The sequence below is a fragment of the Hylobates moloch genome, unplaced genomic scaffold, assembly GCF_009828535.3.
Source record: "Hylobates moloch isolate HMO894 unplaced genomic scaffold, HMol_V3 SCAFFOLD_14, whole genome shotgun sequence".
In the NCBI taxonomy this organism is placed as follows: Eukaryota; Metazoa; Chordata; class Mammalia; order Primates; family Hylobatidae; genus Hylobates; species Hylobates moloch.
In genome coordinates, this window is record NW_026652289.1 from 78979493 (window position 1) to 79000432 (window position 20940).

The following is a 20940-nucleotide window of genomic DNA, read 5'->3' on the forward strand; positions in this document are numbered from 1 at the left end:
TATTTCTTGAGACGGAGTCTTGCTCTGTCATCCAGGCTGGAGTGCAGTGGCTGATCTCGGCTCACTACAACATCCGCCTTCCATGTTCAAGCAACTCTTGTGCCTCAGCCTCCTGAGTAGCGGGGATTATAGGCATGCACCAGCACACCTGGCTGATTTTTGTATTTTTAGTGGATACGGGGTTTCTCCATGTTGGCCAGCCTGGTCTTGAACTCCAGGCCTCAGTTGATCTGTCCGCCTCAGCCTCCAAAAGTGCTGGGATTACAGGCGTGAGTCACCGTGCTCAGCCTCTAAGAATATATTTTTAGATTTACCTTTCTACTGTCACTTCAGGAGAATTTGGAAAGGGATGAGACATAAATACTTAAGTTCAATTGGTCACCTTGAACCACAACAATATAATCTTAAGATTTTTTAAATTCTTTTTTTTTCAGCATCTACATTAAGAATACATATCATCTTAAGATTTGAGGGAAGAGCCTTTCACATTCATTTCCTTGGGGTTTTTTAATTTTCTTTTGCATTTGGTTTATTTTTCAGAGTGTGCATAGAAACCATGTTGCCAGAAGTACTTTTCTCAGTAGATTGCCTTGTCCACGAGAGTGACCTGAAGATTGGTGATGGTCTCTCTCCACTTAAAACAATCCTGCACATTCAGAGTATTTCTCACTAGGCAGCTGCCAGCACTGGACAGTATAGTTAGTCTATGAAGGTTAGTAGACTTGCTTAAGTTTTTTTTGTTTTTGTGGCAACCAAGTAGATGAAGTAAGTTGACCAGCTGGCTCTTTTTCAATAACAAGGTTTATAAATAAAAATGCATTAGTGATCTCAAGTGTGTATATTCACAGCTTTAAAATGCAAGACCTTGATTACAATCCTATGGAAAAATCCCATAAAATATATTTATATATTATTTCATCCAGAAAAAACTATTCCAAATACATTATACACAGATTTTTTGGTAAGTAACTGAAAATAAATAAAATTTATTTTATATTACAGTTTTAAATGTGAAAATGATTCCTGGGTTAGTTTCTGCAGTGGAAGACTTCTAGTGGTCCTTATGTGTTGTAGTCTTAGTTTAGGCTATGAAGCAAAGATATTTGTTGTTTTTAATTCTTGATTTCTAGCTTAATTAAATAGCGGTCGAAGAATGTACTTCATATGATTTTAGTTTTTTTAAATTCGTTGAGGCTTGCTTTATGGCCTAGCACACAAACAATTTTGGTAAATGATTTATATGCACTTGTAAAGAATATGTATTCTCTTATCATTGTGTGCACTGTTATATATATGCCAATTAAGTAAAGTTTACTAAAAGTTTTCTTTAGATCTTCCATATCTTTGCTGATTTTTTCTTTATCAGTAACTGAGAGAGATGGTTGTATGGATTTGTTTTCTCCTTTAAGTTCTGTGAGTTTTTGCTTTAGTTATTTGAAGATATGTGAAATCAAATTTAGAATTATTTTCTTTTCCTGATGGATTTTCTTTTGCTACATGTTCCACTTCAATAATAAAATAACTGGCCGGGCGTGGTGGCTCACGCCTGTAATCCCAGCACTTTGGGAGGCCGAGGCGGGCAGATCACGAGGTCAGGAGATCGAGACCATCCTGGCTAACACGGTGAAACCCCATCTCTACTAAAAAAATACAAAAAATTAGCCAGGCGCAGTGGCGGGCCCCTGTAGTCCCAGCTACTTGGGAGGCTGAGACAGGAAAATGGCGTGAACCCGGGAGGCAGAGCTTGCAGTGAGCCGAGATAGCACCACTGCACTCCGGCCTGGGCAAAAGAGCGAGATTCTGTCTCAAAAATAAATAAATAAATAAAATAAAATAAAATAAAATAACTATACCAACTTTCTTTTGCTTAATATTTCCATAGTGTATCTTTTTCCACCTTTTTTATTTCTAACCTTTCTCTATCCTTATATTTAAGGGATATGCCTTTTAAGCAACATCTGGTTGTACTTTTAATCCAGTTTGAAAATATTTGGCTTTTAATTGGAGCAATTGCTTTTAATATAGTTACTGATATATTTGTGTTTATACTTATCCTCTATTTTCTGCCTGTCTCTCCTGTTATATGCTCCTTTTCTTTCTTCTTTACAATATTTAAGTTAATTAGGCATTCTTTATTACTCTATTCCCCCCTTTGTTTATTAATTATACATTCATTTACTGTGTTTTACTGCATATGCTGAGGAATACAATATATTGCCTGGACTTATTACAACCTAATATAACTCTTCAGATATTTATACTTCTTGGACAATGCTAGGTCTGTAAAGTATTTTAACTTTATTTATTACCATCCTTTGTGTTATTAATCATTTTAGTCCTACATATGTTTTAGCTCCCAGAAGACAATTACTGTTTTTTACAATCAATAACCATTTATATTCACCCACATTTTTATTCTTTCTGTCATATTTCATTCCTTTCTGAATTTCTATGTATCCATTTGGAATCTTCTTTTTTTCTTTTTTTTCTCTTTTTTTTTTTTTTTTTTTTTTTGTCCAGAGGAACTCATGTTAGTATGTATTTTAGTGAGAATATGCTGGTGAAAATTTTACATGCTTTTGTTAGTCTGGAAATGTCTTTATCTTGGCTTCTTGTTTGGAGAGTATTTTCCTTTCTTTCTTTCTTCCTTTCTCTCTTTCTTTCTCTTTCTTTCTTCCCTCCCTCCCTCCTTTCTCTCTCTCTCTTTCTTTCTTTCTCTCTCTCTCTCTCTTTCTTTCTTTCTTTTTTTCAGAGTCTCTCTCTGTCACCCAGGCTGGAGTGGTGCAGTGTCACAATCTCAGAACACTGCAGCCTCCGCCTTCCAGGCTCAAGCAATCCTTCTGTCTCAGCCTCCCAAGTAGCTGGGACTACAGGCACACGCCACCACGCCTGGCTAATGTTTTGTATTTTTTGTAGAGATGGGGTTTCACCATGTTGCCCAGGCTTGTCTCAAACTCCTTGGCTCAAGCAATCTGCCTACCTCAGCCTTACAAACAGCTGGGATTACAGGGTTGAGCTGTTGTGCCCAGCCCTGGAGAGTTTTTTGCTGGGTATAAAATTCTAGAAAGACAGTTCTCTTTTGGCATCTTGAAGATGTATTTCCATTGTCTGTCTTTTATTATTTCCATTAAGAAGTCAACCATAATTCTTACTGCTATACTTTTGAAGGTAATGTATAGTTTTGCTATTTATCTGTTTTCTGGTTTTTTTCTTTGTCCTTTGTCTCTGGTTTTCATCAGTTTTACTGTGCTATACCTAGGTGGTGTTTTCTTTGCCCGCATGTCTTTCACTTTGGAAATTCTTTGCCTTTATTACTTAAATTGTTCTGTCTTATTTTTTTCTCCTCTGCTCCCTCTGGGACTCTAATTAAATACACCTTTTTACCAGGCCTATATAGCTATAATCTTTTCAGTACTTCCATTCTTTTTATTCACCAAGTTTCAGCTTAAATACTTTCTGGCATTTCGTCTAAGTCAGTAAGCCTCTCTTCAACTTCCAGTATTCTATTTAACCTACCTATTAAGTCCTTAGTTTCAGTGATTACATTTTTTTAAGTTTCAGGTTGCCTTTCAGTTCTTTTTTATACATTCCAGCCAGCTCTCTGTAATCTATAAATTATTCATCCTATCATCTATTTTTGACATATTAATCACATGTCTTTTTTAAAACAATTTTTTCTTGATGTGTAACAGATGTACATAGTTTTGGGGTACATGTAAATAAGTTAATACATTCACATAATTTGTAAAGATCAAATCAGTATACTTGGAATATCTATCACCTTAACTTTTTTTAAGATTCTAGAAACACTTGAATTATTCTCTTCTAACTATTTTGAAATGTACAATAAATTATTGTAAACTATAGCCACCCTAATGATTTATCAAATACTAGGTCTTATTTCTTCTATTAAACCATGTATTTGTACCTATTAATCAATTTATCTTCATAGTTCCCTTCCCCCTACCCTTCCTGGCATCTGGTAACCACCAATCTACTCTCTATCTTCTCAAGATCAAGTTTTTTAGTTCCTACATTGAGTATGAACATGCATTACTTGTCTTTCTGTGCTTGGCTTATTTCACTTAATGTAGTGACTTCCAGTTCCATCCATGTTGCTGCAAATGACAGGATTTTGGCCTTTTTTGCAGCTGAATAGTATTTCATTGTGTATCTATACCACATTTTCTTTATCCATTCATCTGTTCATACACACTTAGGTTGATTCCATATTTTGACTGTTGTGAATAATGCTGCAATAAACATGGGAGTGCAGATAGCTCTTTAACATATTGATTTCCTTTCTTTTGGATATATACCCAGTAGTGGAATTACTGGATCATATGGTAGTTCTATTTTTAGTTTTTTGAGAAACCTCTATACTGTTCTCCATAGTCACTCTGCTAATTTACATTCCCACCAACAGTGTATGAGGGTTCCCCTTTTCCACATCCTCACCAGCATCTGCTACTGCCTGTCTTTTTGACATAAACCATTTGGACTGGGGAGAGATATGTCATTGTTGCAAAGTAATTGCAGTTGCGGACTGAATTTTAAACCATTATAACTATGCTCAAACACATCTTTATTAATCAAAATAGGAACCATTACAATCAACACATTTTTGCCAATAAGAAATAAGTTTGTTTATTCCTGTAGTGTAAAAATGTGTGCTTTAGGATTCAACAAACTCTTGGAAAGCATTTTCTTCATTCTGCTGGTTGTAGAAGCATTTTCCCTGCAAAAGGTTGTCAAGATGCTTAAAGAAGTGGGAGTTGGTTGGTGAGAGGTCAGGTGAATACGGTGGATGAGGCAAAACTTTGTAGCCCAATTCGTTCAACTTTTGAAGTGTTGGTTGTGCGACATGTGGTCGGGCGTTGTCATGAAGAACTGGGCCCTTTCTGTTGACCAATGCCAGCTGCAGGCATTGCGGTTTTTGGTTCATCTGATCCATTTGCTGAGCATACGTCTCAGATGTAATCATTTCGCCAGGATTCAGAAAGCTGTAGTGGATCAGACCAGCAGCAGACCACCAAACAATGACCGTGACCTTTTTTTGGTGCAAGTTTGGCTGTAGGAAGTGCTTTGGAGCTACTTCTCGGTTCAACCACTGAGCTGATCATCACCATTTGTGGTATAAAATCCACTTTTCGTCCCATATCACAATCCCATCAAGAAATGGTTCATTGTTGTTGCGTAGAATAAGAGAAGACGACACTTCAATACAATGATTTTTTTATTTTTGCTAAGCTCATAAGGCACCCACTTATCTAGCTTTTTCACCTTTCCAATTTGCTTCAAATACCAAATGACCATAGAATGGTTGACATTGAGTTCTTTGGCAACTTCTCGTGTAGTTGTTAGAAGATCAGCTTCAATGATTGCTCTCAGTTGATTGTTGTCAACTTCCGACAGCTGGCCACTATGCTCCTCATCTTCAAGGCTCTTGTCTCCTTTGTGAAACTTCTTGAACCACCACTGCACTGGACGTTTGTTAGCAGTTCCCAGACCAAATGCGTTGTTGATGTTGCAAGTTGTCTCCGCTGCTTTATGACCCATTTTGAAGTCAAATAAGAAAATCGCTCAAATTTGCTTTTTGTTTAACATCATTTCCATAGCCTAAAATAAACATAAAATAAATACAAGTAATAAGTCATTAGCAAAAAAAAGAGAAATATGCATTAAAATGATGTATGACATAATCACATGTATTTAAAAATGTATTCCAATATCAAATGGCAAATTTCAACAATGCTAAAACCACAATTACTTTTGCACCAACTTACATTTCTCTGATTACTGATGTTGAATATTTTTTCATATATTTGTTGACCATTTGTACATCTTCTTTTGAGAAATGTCTATTCAGAGCTCTTAACCATTTTTTTAATTTGCTTTTTTTTTTTTTGCTATTGAGTTGTTGGAGCTCCTTATATATTCTGGCTATTAATCCCTTGTATGATGGATAGGTTGCAGTATTTTCTCCCATTCTGTGGGTTGTCTCTTCACTCTATTGATTGTTGTCTTTGCTGTACAGAAGCTTTTTAGCTTGACATGATCCCATTGGTCATTTTTGCTTTGGTTGCCTGTGCTTTTGATGTCTTACACAAAATAAATATTTGCCCAGACAAATGCCCTGGAGTCATTCCCCGATGTTTTCTTCTAGTAGTTTCATAGTTTCAGGTCTTAGATTTAAGTCTTAAGTCAATTTTGATTCAATTTTTGTGTATGAACAGCCCTGTGCACACACAACATGATTTTTTTTAGAAAAACCTAAAGATGCCACCAAAAAAAATGTTAGAACTGATCAACGAACTCAATAATTGCAGGATACAAAAATCAGTAGTGTTTATATACACCAACAACAATCTGAGAAGAAAATCAAGGAAACAATCGCATTTGCAATAGCTACGAATAATATATAATACCTAGGAATCAATTTAACCAAAGACCTGAAAGATCTGTACAATAAAAAGTATAAAACACTGATGAAAGAAATTGAAGAGAAAACAAAAAGAAAAGATGTTCCATGCTCCTGGATTGGAAGAATTAATATTGTTAAAATGACAGTACTCCCCAAAGCAATTTACAGATTCAATGTAGTCCCTATCCAAATACCAAGGATGTTCTTCACAGAAATAGAAAAAAAAAAAAAATCCTGAAATGTATATAAAACCATGAAAGACTCCAAATGGCCGAAGCAATCCTGAGCCAAAAGAACAAAGCTAGATACATTACACTACCTTATTTAAAAAAAAAAAAAAAAAGTTTTTTTTTAAACTGAGTCTCACTCTGTAGCCCATACTGGAGTGCAGTGGTGCGATCTCACCTCACTGCAGCCTCCACCTCCTGGGTTCAAGCCATTCTCCTGCCTCAGCCTTCCAAGTAGCTGGGATTACAGGCACCTGCCACCATGCCCAGATAATTTTTTTTTTTTGTATTTTTAGTAGAGATGGGGTTTCACCATGTTGGCCAGGCTGATCTCAAACTCCTGACCTCAAGTGATCCACCCGCCTCAGCCTCCCAAAGTGCTGGGATTACAGGCGTGAGCCATTGCACACAGCCTGACTTCAAAATTTACTACCAAGCTATAGTAACCAAATCTACATGGTAGTGGTATAAAAACAAACACATAGACCAATGGAATAAGCTAGAGAACCCACATATGAATCCATACACTTAGAGCCAACTTATCTTTGACAAAGGCACCAAGAGCATACAATGAGGAAAGGACAGGACAATCTCTCCAATGAATGATTCTGGGAAAAACAGATAACTATATGCAAAAGAAGGAAATACAGTTCTTTTTAATTTTAGCAAATAATTTCAATAAATGAGTCACCTGTGGATCTGGGTTTTTTCCCCTCCTGTCCTGTTTTGTGTCATGTCTGTTATTCCTTTCTTTATTAATGCTAAATGTTGTATTTGTTAAACTATAGTGATTCTGGATAATGTTACTTCTCTCCATGAATCTGTTTGGCCAGTAGAGTGTTGGCAGATTATCTTAATTCTGGGACTCAATTACAGATTTTGTAATACTCAGCCTCCCTCTTGTTTATCTCTGCTTTTCCAGTATGTGGACACCTGGATTCCCATTTGAGATCCTGGGGTTTTTAATCAGGATCCCTCTCCCTTGGAAGTTTCTAAAATCTAGTTTTTGTCTCCATAGGACTGAGACTGTGGAAAAACCTTGCTCAGTCCTTCACTGGCTTTCTGCCTACCTTATTATGCTCTTCTGTAATTCAATAATTGCACAAATTATTCAGCAAATAATTTCTTATTCTTCAGCTCATTTTTCTTTTGGAAATGCATATTTTATTGTTTGTACTAGATTTTATAAAATAATTACATGCATCATAAAATATATGCTTTTAAAATATAGTAGCTTTCGTTATCTCAGCATTTAAAAAAAGATGAAACTTCTTCATATAGTCTGTTTTCCCTGGTACCCAAGTAAAGTTTGTTTGTTTTTCCTGTTCTATTTTTTTTTTTTTTTTTCATTTTCTTAACCAGGCTTCAGACTCTGTATCATTAAAGTAGTTATTCGTGTTTGGATAGTCATAAGATTATAAAATTTAGCGTTGGAAGGAACCTAAGACATCATCTTCTGTTGGCTAACCTCCCACACAGTGCAGAAATGTTTTCTGCAGCATCCTTGGCATATGCTCATCCGGTCTCAATTTGGATATCTTCAGCAAAGGAGCTCATCATTTCCTGAAACAATCCATTCTGTTGGACAACTCTATTTTAAAAATCCTTATGTTGAGCTAAAATATGCCTCTTTGTAACTTATACTCATTTAATCATTGTTTCAAGTTTTCCTTCTGGAATAAGTCAAAACAAGAGAACATTTCAGATAACTGTACTTAAAGCAGATCTTAATGCCATTCCTGTCTCTCGCTCTCTGTGTGTATGTCTTTTTTTTTTCTTTCTTGTCCCAAAGCATTGAACATAAATTTCTAAACTTGGATTAATAGTCATATAGGGGGCATCTATTTGGTATTAATTGTTAAATTAGCTTTTTCATAGACAAATTCCTCTGATATTTGAAGACAGAAATTTTTTGTAATTATCTTGAATTATATTTTTGTATAGAAAAAAGAGTAAGAAGACTGCCCTTTGTTTTCAAAGATGATACTATATAACCACTTGTGGGGATGTAGAGGAAAAAAAGCAGTCTTCAATTGCCAAGATGTGATTGAAACCTGAGGGTGTGCATTTTTGTTTTCAGTACTTGTAAATTGCCTTTAAAACCTGTTGTTTTTAAATTAATAATTACCACAATCATATGGCACCTAATGTTTATTGAGTACTGCCTGTAATTCATGTATCTTATCTCTCCTTTTAGAATTCTCCTTTTAGAATTCTCTGCTCAATAATAATTCTCCAATCTCTTTTAGTATAACTTATAATCTAGTTTTTTTGGTTTTTTGTTGTTGTTGTTGTTTTTGAGATGGCGTTTCACTCTTGTTGCCCAGGCTGGAGTGCAGTGGCGTGATCTCGGCTCACTGCAACCTCCTCCTCCCAGGTTCAAGCAATTCTCCTGCCTCAGCCTCCCGAGTAGCTGGGATTACAGGCATGCACCACCACACCTGGATAAATTTTTTTTATTATTTTTTTTATTTTTAGTAGAGACGGAGTTTCTCCATGTTGGTCAGGCTGGTCTCAAACTCCCGACCTCAGGTGATGCACCCGCCTCGACCTCCCAAAGTGCTGGGATTACAGGCGTCAACCACCGCACCCAGCCAATTTATGATCTAAATAGAACAGTGAGCGTTAAAGAAGGTACTGTTAGTAATCAGAAGGTAGTGTTAGTAATAGTCATTCTTTTTAAAGCTGAACTTCAGGTTATTCTATCAGCTAGTAACTATTACACAGAAATTTATATATACGTGACATATTGTTTTGAGTAGCTCTAAAAGGCATTCATATAAGGTTATTATGTCCTGTCCTGTTTATGATTTAAGCTTCCACCTACATCCTAACCCCTTCTTCACATTCATAATTGCAATGTAGTTTTGTAGGCAAAAATTGCTACTTTTTTTGTAACCTGTCAAAAGTGAAAACAGATCCTCTTTTCTTGCCCCACTGTTCCTCAGCAAAATGAGAGAAGCCACAGGGCATGCAAGGCTGGACTGCCTACCCTAGAACAGTCCTTTATTGGCCCTTTTTAAGATGTGCAAAAAGGTGGAGTTTGAAGAGTTAAAGCTGTTGTAATTATAACCCTTAAATTTCCAGAGCCTGGTTAGAGGACAGCATGGGGAACACCTAGTGCTTCAATCATTTTGCAAAAATGCCATTTTTGTGAAATGAATCCTGCTGTCCCTAAAGAATATCCATTCTCGTTCTACGTGGTGTTCTCAATCTTGGCTACAAAATTAAGTGATGCTGATGCATGAGTTTCACTCTGATTTAATTGGTCTGGAATGAGTTCTGGGTTTCCAAGTGATTCAAATGTTCACCTAAGTTTGAGTCACTGCTCTAAAACTACTATGACACAGGAGAAAAAAAAAGTTTTCTTCTAGGCCCAAAATTTGTGATTTCAAGAGCTGGCATAAGAAAAGTGCTACCGACAGCCAAAAAGTGCACACAGGAGGATCCCACTGATTATAGATATTCACATTTCAAGATCAACACATCACTCTGAAACATCTGATTAATTCTAAAGGTAACTTTCAGAAATGTGCCAGGCAGTTAAAAGTGGAAGGGATTTTATTCTTACCAAAAAATATGTCTTTTTAACCTCAACCTGTGAGGAATCACTTTTAAGATCTACTGTTCAGAAAATAAACAACTTAATGAATTAGTTCCATTTTGCAACATTTCATACTCTAAAAATTTCATCAAAGAAATGATTGGCAAACTTTGAGGAAAATTGGTTCATCTAACTTCCTTTTGTTAGTGGAGGAGAAAAACAGCATGAAATACTTGTTTCCCCGTATGCCTTTTTGCTCTTTAAAATGGGTTTAAGGCAGTTACTATGAATTCTGTCTCTAAGAAGGCAAGTTTCACACAACTAATTTTCATTAGGAGTGATATGAGATAATTATCATACAAACATGCCTCCTCTTTTTATGCTGTCTTTACTAATTTATGCATTGCCACCATCAGTCATTCTACCTGTGCTAGCTCTAGGATGGGTTGAGGAAAATATTTTTTTCACTTGAATATTAAATATTCTTTTTCTTAATGACCTACTTCCTTTGCTCTGTTTTCTTTTCCTGATATCATTTTCTTTTCTGAGAAAATTATGTCTAAAAACGGTAACTGCCAAATTATGTTTGACCCATTGGTTAAGCATTTCTGATTCTAACTGCTAGAATGGAATGAATCTTATAGGAGCCAGCAGCTTAGCTCTCACACCAGACACTGGTCCAGAACACTGCCAGAAGGCTGCACCACAATCAGACTTCAGTTGTGAGAGTTCTTAGTTTCCTCACGCTCCTCCCTCTGTGAAGTATATTTAGCTGAGCTTGTGCATATGACTTCAGTTCATAAAAAGTTTACAAGTGCAGCTGGAATGCTTAGCATTTGATTGTTACATAAATAAGCATTTGAGAACATATGTAAACTTGACAATGTTAGTACCAGATGTTCCAGTAACACAATAATGTACTTTGAATGTCCGTTCTCACTCTCAGCTTGTTTATTTTGGCAGTACTTCTTTATCCGCTAACTTTCAGATAAGTATATATTTGCTCTCTCCATAGTGTTGATCCTCTTATTGTTACATTCAAATTACATTTATTATGTTTAGTGTAGAAGTACAAATAACAGAAGCACTAAGACCTAAAATCACTTTTACATATGTCTCCTTAAAATACAAACCATCTCAGCTCCTAAATGTTTATGGCATATAAAGAAGAAAGAATTTTCTCTGGGTATAGGTATAATCTCAGTAGGAATTGTCTTTCCAATTGTGGGTTATCCAAGTACTTTTTTTTTCTTTTTGGCCACCAGGCACTTAAATTAAGAGATTTCTGTTACTGTAAAAATTACCCTGCCTTCCTCAGGTCTTCCCCACCCCTCACCATACCTGACGATTGTTTTGTTTTCCTTGTTTTGGGAGGGTTACTTTATTTTATTTTTGGTTGGAAATAAAAATTGTATACATTTATGAGATACAATGTGATATTTTGCTATACATTTACATTGTAGAATGATTAAATCAAGCCGATTAACATATCCATCACCTCACATACTTTTTTGTGGTAAATCACAGAAGCTTTTGACATTCTAGAGGTTTTATTTATTTATTTATTTATTTATGCAGTAGCAGGATCATAGCTGACTGCAGCCTCAACCTCCTGGGCTCAGGTGATTCTCCCACCTCACCCTTCTGAGTAGCAGGGACTACAGGCGCATGCCACCACATCTGCTAATTTTTATATTTTTTGTAGAGATGAGGTTTCACCATGTTGCCCAGGCTAGTCTTGAACTCCTGGCCTCAAGCAATCCTCCCACCTCAGCCTCCCAAAGTGCTGGGATTACAGGTGTGAGCCACCGTGCCTGGCCAGAAGTTTTTATTTCCTCAGAGGTTCATTGTGCAGTTATTTCAGACGTGCAGAAAAGTAGCATGAATAAGAATGATACTAGAATGTTCACATGTCTATATGTTTTGTACCGTCATTCACCTGTTGCTGACATTTGCTCCATCTGCATTACCAGATAATTGTGCTCACTCATTCTCTTTTATCTCTCTGAATATATATGTGTGTTTCTGTGTTTGTATATATGCATATGTATACACACACATAAGATATGCATATATGTATATATGTATACACATGCACAACACATTTTTTCTGAACCTTTTGAAAAGTAGTAGCATGGTCCTTTACTCCTATATACTTCAATACCTGTTTCCTAAAAATAAAAATATTGTCTTATATACAAGTAAAGTTAAAATTGATGGATTTTTCTAATCCTTCATCTGTATTTCAATTTTGTTAGTTAACCCAATGATATCCTTTATACTGTTGTTTTTCCTCAGGAAAAACAGGGTCAGGACTGTTTTTAGGACTCAACCTAGGATCAGGTATTACATTTAGTCTCTTCAGTCACCTTTAATCTGGAGCATTTCTATAAAGCTTTGTTTTGCTTTTATAGCATTCAAATTTTTGAAAACTGTAATTCCATCTTTAATAATAGAGAATTATTTGTTTTTGGTTTTACATGATGTTTCTTCGTGGGTAGATTCAGGTTACATGTTCTGTGCCAAATACAGAGTGAGAGATGATGTGCTCTTCTCAGGGTGTCACATCAGGAGGCACACTATATCCATCTGCCCTCAACGGGGATGTTAATTTTGATGACCCAGTCAGAGTAGTGCCCGATTTCTCTACTGTGTGGCTATCAGTTTTGCTCTTGCCACTAATAAGAAATCTGTAGGGAAACAATCTAATGTAAATATACTAGATTACAGCTTTTTAAATGACTTGAGCTAAACATATTTTTATGATTGTACTGTGCACGGTCATACTATAAAAGCCCTAAAGTTGCCCAGACTTTCCTGTCTACTTTTCTTTATCCCTGAAATGCTCTCTTTCCTCTTGGCCACCTTGCTCTGAAACTGCCTTTGTTCTTAAGGGCCACGTGACAACATCCACCCAGTCTTTTTGCTTCCTGACTTTTCTCAGTCTGAGCCTGATTTCTGCAATCAGGCTGAACGTGTTGGGTGTGTTCTCTGCAGGGAGCTCTGCTTAGGTAATTACAGGTTCTGGAAACCACAGTGACCTGAACTTTACTGAGGGAGGTAACCTATTTGGAGACAAAGTCCAAATATGGTCAAGAATGAAAGCAAAATTTGAAGCCAGAAAGTCACTTCTTAGCCTCAGAATGGGAGGTTATGTAAGGTCCCAAAAGGGCAATCAATCATGAAATTCAAAGCCAAAATCAACAGGTTGAGAGACATGGTACAATTTGTGTTAAGGCAAGAGGTTTAGAATTAATGCCCTGAGGTTGATAGAGGTCTGTCTTTACGTGAAAACAGCTCTGCAGCAAAGACACAAGCCTGATAGCCTAACAGAGCCTGACTCTGCCCTGCTTTGGCTCTGAATGATAGAACACCATGACTCAATAAGGGGCATGACCTCAGAGAGGGTAGAGCGGGCTCCCAATAGGAGTAAGCATAGTAACGATGCATGGTGCAGTTCTAGTAAGAAAAGAGCCAATTGAGTTCATCACTTGAATTATTTCCCTTGGTGGGAAATGTCTTTTATTTCTATGTAATACTATAAAAAATATTTTAGAAACACACTATATTATAAACTTCAAGCTCACCTCAAAAGATACAGGAGAACAAGAAAAACGTGCATGAAGTTAGTAAAAATGATCTAATTAGCATTCTTATAGAATGAGCTGTAGATTTACTGGAGTCTTACTAAAGGGAAAAATACCAGAGCACCAGACTAGCACATCAATCATTTGAGATTGTCTGACAGTCTTGAAGAGGATATCCTGGCTGCAGAAAGCACACTGCTGTCTTAAGGCTAGGGGCCCAGGTCAGAACATAGTAAGAACAAAAGATGAGCAGTTTTGAAAGGAACCAGCTGGCTTAAGGTGATCCAAAGTGCACAGATATTAAAACCTTAGTGTTCCAGCAATACAGTTACCCAAAACAAGAATAACAGAATAACCACTACAAAATTATAAGACTCGATTTAGCTTGTTGACCCTTGAGGTCTGAGTATTTATGTCATGCTAATTTTTTACTACTTTAATATAATTTTATTTTGTGTCTTCTGGTTGATGGCTATAAAAAAAAACAAAATTTCTTATAAAAGTTGAAAACTAAATTGTAACTGATCTTTGTTAGAAATATGTATAGAATTTTGTCTATGTGAGATCTTAAAGATCTTTCGTGCTTTTTAAATGGTCTAAGCACAATAACCAATACTTTATAATTTCCTGGGTAATTATCTCAAACTTCCTCATACTTAATACAGGTGGTTTTATGGCAAGTCAAGAGATGGTAGATCTCAAGTCAATTATGAACTTCCTAAAGTGGTAATTGAATGTAAAACAGAATAATCTAAAACTGAAAACCAAAGTGGTTTGAATCACGGGAATAATCAGGAACTAAAAACATACGAGATTTGGAAAATCTTAATTTTGTTGTTGCACAGTGTCTGTGAGTATGTGGTTAAAGTCATGAAAAATAGCTCAACATTCTTTAAGACCTTAGTCATTGTTTTCTATTTAATGATGTTGAACATTTCGTGAGTGTAAGGGGTGTTATTAATAATTATTTGGAGGCAAAACACACCCTAGAAAAGAGTTACTGTGTGCCCTTTAAAGATATTTGAAATGAAGCATCATCTATAGTAGAACCAACAGCATACTACCTGACTTGAGACAACAAGTTTACTCACTCACCAGACGTCATCAAACACTTCAAACCTTTATGGGTATCTCAGTAGCGTTAATGAGTACATGAGTTGGTCATGTAAAAATTCCATGTTGCATTCACCATACCATACAAGGAGATTTCCCTTGCTCTCATATGAAGATGTGAAAACAATAATATTAAAAGTGTCCCTCTGTGACTAGTTGTCTATATTTTCAATTCTAGGACAGAACAGCATAAAATAAGCAGAATTACAAATTTGATCATCAGACTCTGTAAGTATATCACGTTCGTTTGTTATTTGTATTCAGAGAATGTGAGGGTGAGACTATGTAATTTAGCTGCAGCTTGCTGGGTTTGTTTTTTTTTACCATCAAAATAGCTTCATAGAGATGAGCTTTGAAGAATGGCTTAAACATACTGTTTTTTTCTTTCTTCTCAGGTTAGTGTCACTTCAAAAATAAAAATAAAAATAGGCACTCTTACTGGAACATCAGGAGTAATGCTGGGTATAAACAGGATTAGAATATACTTAACTGTGGTAATCCTTCCCGACACACATAGAGATGAATTGATAACCGGATTTGGCATTTCAAATATTTTTTACCCAAGGCAAAGGCTTTAGGGTGTTTTCTCGGAATTAGAGAGTTTAGAGATGAAAAAGGTGCCATTTATTATTTTCTCTTTTTGTCAGCTTAGGAATTCTCTTTGCAATCATGTTTATAATACTGGGCCTGTCTGTTCTTAAATGTTTCACCTGTTGAAGGTTGTTCCATCAGAGGATGTGCTAAAATCTTAGACTGTGTGTACCAGAGGTTTTGACTGAATAATATTCTGGTAAAATCAAGTAAGGTAATGTATTGGAAAGGAACTTGGGCTTACAATCAGCAGTAGTGAGTTCTAGTCAGGAATCTGTAACATAATTTGTACATGATCTTGAGCAAATCACTTAATGTCTCTCAATTTTCCATTTCCTCATGTGAGATGTGAAAGGTTTTGGCTAGCCTATATTATTCAATTCGTTAGATAATCAGATAAATATATCATTTAATCAAATTAACCACATCAGTGTATCAGTTCAGCCAAAATATTTGTCATTTATATAAGAAAGACTATAAGAAATCAGAAAACTAGATTTTTATTTTTTTTTTTTTAGTTTTAAAAAATTGTATTCCAAGAAATGTGACTGATAAGTACAATTTGTTCGTATCTCAACGTATGCAAGTTTCTACATAGAATTCCAACATTCTAGTTTAGGATTTTCAAACACTTTGATCATGCCCACAGAAATAAACATATTTTACATCATGACCTACTTATACATATACACATATATTCAACTACAGCAAAATTTTGATAAAATAATGTTTATACTTATATTTTAAAAAAATTTTGGGGGGTATAATTCATATAGCAAAGCAAATTCATATAGCAAAGCAAATCCTGTGTGCAGCTTAATGAATTTATACATGGGTGTATATAATACCTATCATGTTACCACAGCCTCAATCAAGACATAGTACATATTGAGCCCTATTTTCTTAACATTAGTACTACTTTGCCAAGTAATGGCAACTTAAAAGATCTTTCTCTCAAACCTGGCAGTATTATACCATTTTTGCTACAATATTATTTTCAGGAATATAATCACAGCTTACCTATTACCAGGGCCTTAGAATATAAATGAAAAAAAATGATTAGCTTTTACAATCCTACTTTATCCTGGGACTCAATAAAGAAAATTAGTATCCTTCTTTAAAAAAAGGGAAAAAAAGATGACTATATTCCCATTCCTCCAAAATATAGAATATTCAAATGAAGAGTAAATAGACACTAACCTCTCCTCCCTTTTTTTTTTTTAACTTCAGAGCTAACTAATCTGAATAATTTTCTCTTCACCAAAACTGGTAGAATATTTTACTTTATCATCAGGTTATTTTTGATTGCAAAGCTGTAACCTCACAGTATACTTATACTGAAAAATGCATAGGATTTGGAGTCAGGAGATCTAGCTTCAAGAATCTGTTCTATTACCTCATATATGTATAATTTGAGTAATTTCTTTAAAGGTTTGAGGAAACATTTGAATCTTGGTTTCCTTATTACTAACAAGGCAGTAGCAGTAATATTTGTCATTGCAACGTCTGTTGGTAAGAAATTAAATAATGAATGTGAATCAGGAAGACTAGTATGCCTTCTTATTAGCGCTATTATAAAAATATTTTTAAATATTTTATACTTAATAAATTGTATTACTTTCATCTGACTACATATAGATAACATCACACCTTTATAGACAGTATTATTAAGTTCAAATATTAAAGACGGAAGGAAGAGGAATGGAACTAATATTTCTGGAGCACCCTGCCACAGCATCATGATGGAAAATCAGGAAGTGCTTTATTTTCTAACTCCAATGTAATGTACTTTCTAACTGCTATGTAAGAGACAATGCGCCACCACATTATCACCTGTGTAAGAGAAGGAAACTCAACCCTTTGGGGTTCTTAAATTGTAGAACAAAGAAGAGTTGCCCCAATATGGAGAAACTATAGTTTTTCTTGACCACTTCCTTTCTGCACCATTTCTCCAAATTTTATTTTTTGATATAGAAACCGTTATAAGTATATAGCTTACAAGTCTAATCAATGTGGCTCCACACAAATCTGCAAACTGATTTGTATATAAGAAGACTCTATTCAAGTTTGAATTCAGGTGGATATTTAGCTGAAATGCCATGAGAAAAAAAAAAAAAGAAAAATCGTCTTCATTGTGAATTTGAGATAATTACTTTGAAAAATCACTGCAGCCCCAATCCAAGAAGGGGCCACAAGGTTTAATTGTGGGTGTGCTATTTACAGATTAATTAGGACATTTAACTTCATTTTTTATACCACAGAATTAATCCCATAAAAATTAGTGATCTCGAAGGAGTCAGTTGTCAACTCTGACAGGATCTCTTTGCCATAATCTATTAAAATGCTGCTTTTATCTTGTCTTGCCTGTGTCATATTTTATGGATTTTTTCATAAACACTGCCTATACTTCATAAATGTCTCAATTTTCTAGTCTATTAACATTACTTCAAAAGCAATTGATAAAAGAGTAGGGCATGCATGAAATAATACACCAATAATGTGAAGTGCTGGAGGCAAGAACAGTGGGTAGGATCTGCACAGCTTGTGAGCTGAAACAATGAAAGGATGTTTTATCTACTACAATAAAGAAACAAATGATCATTTTTGATAGTAGAAAAAAGATTGCTAGTAATTGGGCCGATGAAAAATGGGTTATACAGAAAATACAGCATAGTTTGAAAATGATAACTGAAATGAGAAAATAAACGTCCCCAAGTATATATTTACATTAGTGGAAACCTTTTCCCTTTTGTTACCAAAGATTTGGTATTCAGTTTGATTTGTCTTAGTTCCAGATATGATGGTTTTATTCTATATATAAATATTTCCTTTGTATGCATGTATTTTTACCAAACCTATATATATATTTTATGTGTTGACTACAATAAATGTTGGAATTTGGTTTTTTCATCTTTTTAATTATTATCATTATTATTTTGAGATAGAGTCTCGCTCTGCCACCCAGGCTCGAGTGCAGTGGCACTATCTCAGCTCACTGCAACCTCCGCCTCCCAGGTTCAAGCAGTTATCCTGCCTCAGCCTCCCAAGTGGCCAGGATTACAGGCACATGCCACCACACCCAGCTAATTTTTTATATTTTTGGTAGAGATGGAGTTTCACCATGTTAGCCAGGCTGGTCTCAAAATCCTGACCTCAAGTGATCCACCCACCTTGCCTCCCAAAGTGCTGGGATTACAGGCATGAGCCACCACGCCCGGCCTAATTTTTTTATTCTAGTTTTTGAAGTTATTTTAATTTTTCTTTTAATGTATAGATGATATGTCTATAGCATCCTCTTTAGATTTCTTAAGCCCTAATATAAGACCTAATATAATGAAATAAGAATCTTAATTTGGATTTGTACCACAAATTTAATTGAATAAACTGACTTTTCAAAAACTTATTTGGTAATTATGTATTTAAATCAACTAAATGAAAAGCGAAAAGGAGAAAAGTCACTGAGCAAGATGCAGAATTCCTGATTTTTCTTTCATGTTATTCTTCGTATTTTACCACCTGACTTAGCTAAATAAAGCCAGATATTGTCTGAGCTTTCATTCTTGAGGCATCATGTTATAAACAGAGTGACCTTAGACCTCAGTATGTCAGCACAGTCCTGGTGTTTTCCTGTAATTATCAATAGCTCCTTCTTTCACTGTCGTAAGTGTCCTGGCTTGGATGACAAAGTCATGGTTAGCTATTAAAATATGTGATCAAATAAATATTGGAAGAAATGTTTGAGTAATACATACGGTTTTAAATTTCTCTAAACCTACATAGTACTATGTAAAATAATTAGTGTGATTTAGTGTTGAGAAAAGTCTTTGGTTCTTGATTCATATAATTCCTTTTTTTAACTTGGAAATGAGACCATTTTCTTGTTGCTCAGATCAAGAAATAATCTCAGATAACTCAAGTGTGATCATTCAATTCTAATACTTGAAAAGAAGATGATTTTTCTCATGCCTTGATAGATGGTGATAGAATACTCTGCTGAATTGTCCTAGTGGCACTCTATAAAACAGGTAATGTAGTGGAGTGAAGTACAGGACTCATCATAATGATAATGCCATGTGTGCCTGTAAGCTTACAGTGGCACAGAAGATCATGATCAAGGGGGATTCTTTAATTCTCAAATGTTGCAAAGAATATTTGAAACTCCCTGTCCTTGGTACATAACTTACGGAAACAGTCAACAAAATTATGTGGGAAATATCCAGACTTACCATATGGGGTGAAAGATAATACCCAACATAATAGTTTATTAACTTGACTTAATTCCCACTTCTCTCCATTTGTCTTTTCCCACATCAGGAAACAGCATAAAAACTCACCCAGTTGCTCAAGCCAAAAACCTAGGCATTTTTCATGTTCTCTTTTGTCCATTACATCCATAAACAAATGCTGCTACTTTAGTCCCGGAACCATTCAGAATCTACCTGCTGCTTTTCATCTCCGTTCTTACGATCATAACCCAAGCTACCTTCATTCTTCTCTACGATTTTACAATTGCCATGTTACCTGCTCTGCCTGCTTCTACTCTGGCCGCCTCCTCCATGATTTATTCTCAATGTAGTACTCAAAATGATCTTTTAAGAATGTAAATCTGATTACACAATTCAATAGCTTCCGTTACATTTAAAACAAAACCCAAGCTTCTCACTGTGGCCTATGAGTACTACATGATTATACCCTTGTCTGCCCCATCTCCTACCATTTTTTCATTTTTCACTGTGCTCCATCTTCCATTTTTGTTCATTCAGCATGCCAAGCTTGTTCTCACTTGCTGTTGCCCCTGCATGGGTGGCCTAAGACAAATGATTTCCTTCCCAAATATTTGTGAAATCCATTCACTTCTCACCACTTCTGTGCTCACAGCCCTAGTACAAGCTCCCATCGTCACTCACCCAAACTGCCCTAGCAACTTCCTCACTGGTCTCTGCGTGTTAAATCGGCTATCCAGCCAGGGTGGTATTTTGTTAAGTGCATGTTTGATTGTGTTGAGCCCTAGAACTATATTCTAGGAGCTGAACATGCAGCGCTGGCCTGATAGAGTTCATATTTTATTGGAGAAGCAGATACCAAGCACACACAAAAAAGAATAATTTCAAATTCTGCTAAATACTATGAAGAAAATAAGTCGAGACTCAGTGATAGAGAATAATTGAGGCGAGATCCATTTTTAGATTAGGGAGTCAGGGAAGTCTTTCCCTAAAGTGTTATCTATGTGAAGAGCTGGGGAGAGGCAGGAAGGAGTTAGGATTGGGGAAACATAGTGAGTGAGAAAGAACATGTTAGAGATGGGGCGCGCTCTCCCGGCAGCCCCCGCTCCCTGACCCCGCGCCGCCCGGCGCCCCGCGGAGTCAGCAGAGGGTGGTGCCGCCGTGGGCTCCTGCCGCCACCGCGGCCCATGGGCAGAGTCGGCGGGCGGACCGGCATTAAACTGAAGAAAAG

General features: G+C 35.9%; 1 pseudogene; it reads right to left on the reverse strand.

The window, feature by feature from the left end:
* Positions 1-4588: 4588 nt before the first annotated feature.
* On the reverse strand, positions 4589-5616 carry LOC131381139 (histone-lysine N-methyltransferase SETMAR-like; annotated as a pseudogene).
* Positions 5617-20940: the final 15324 nt, after the last annotated feature.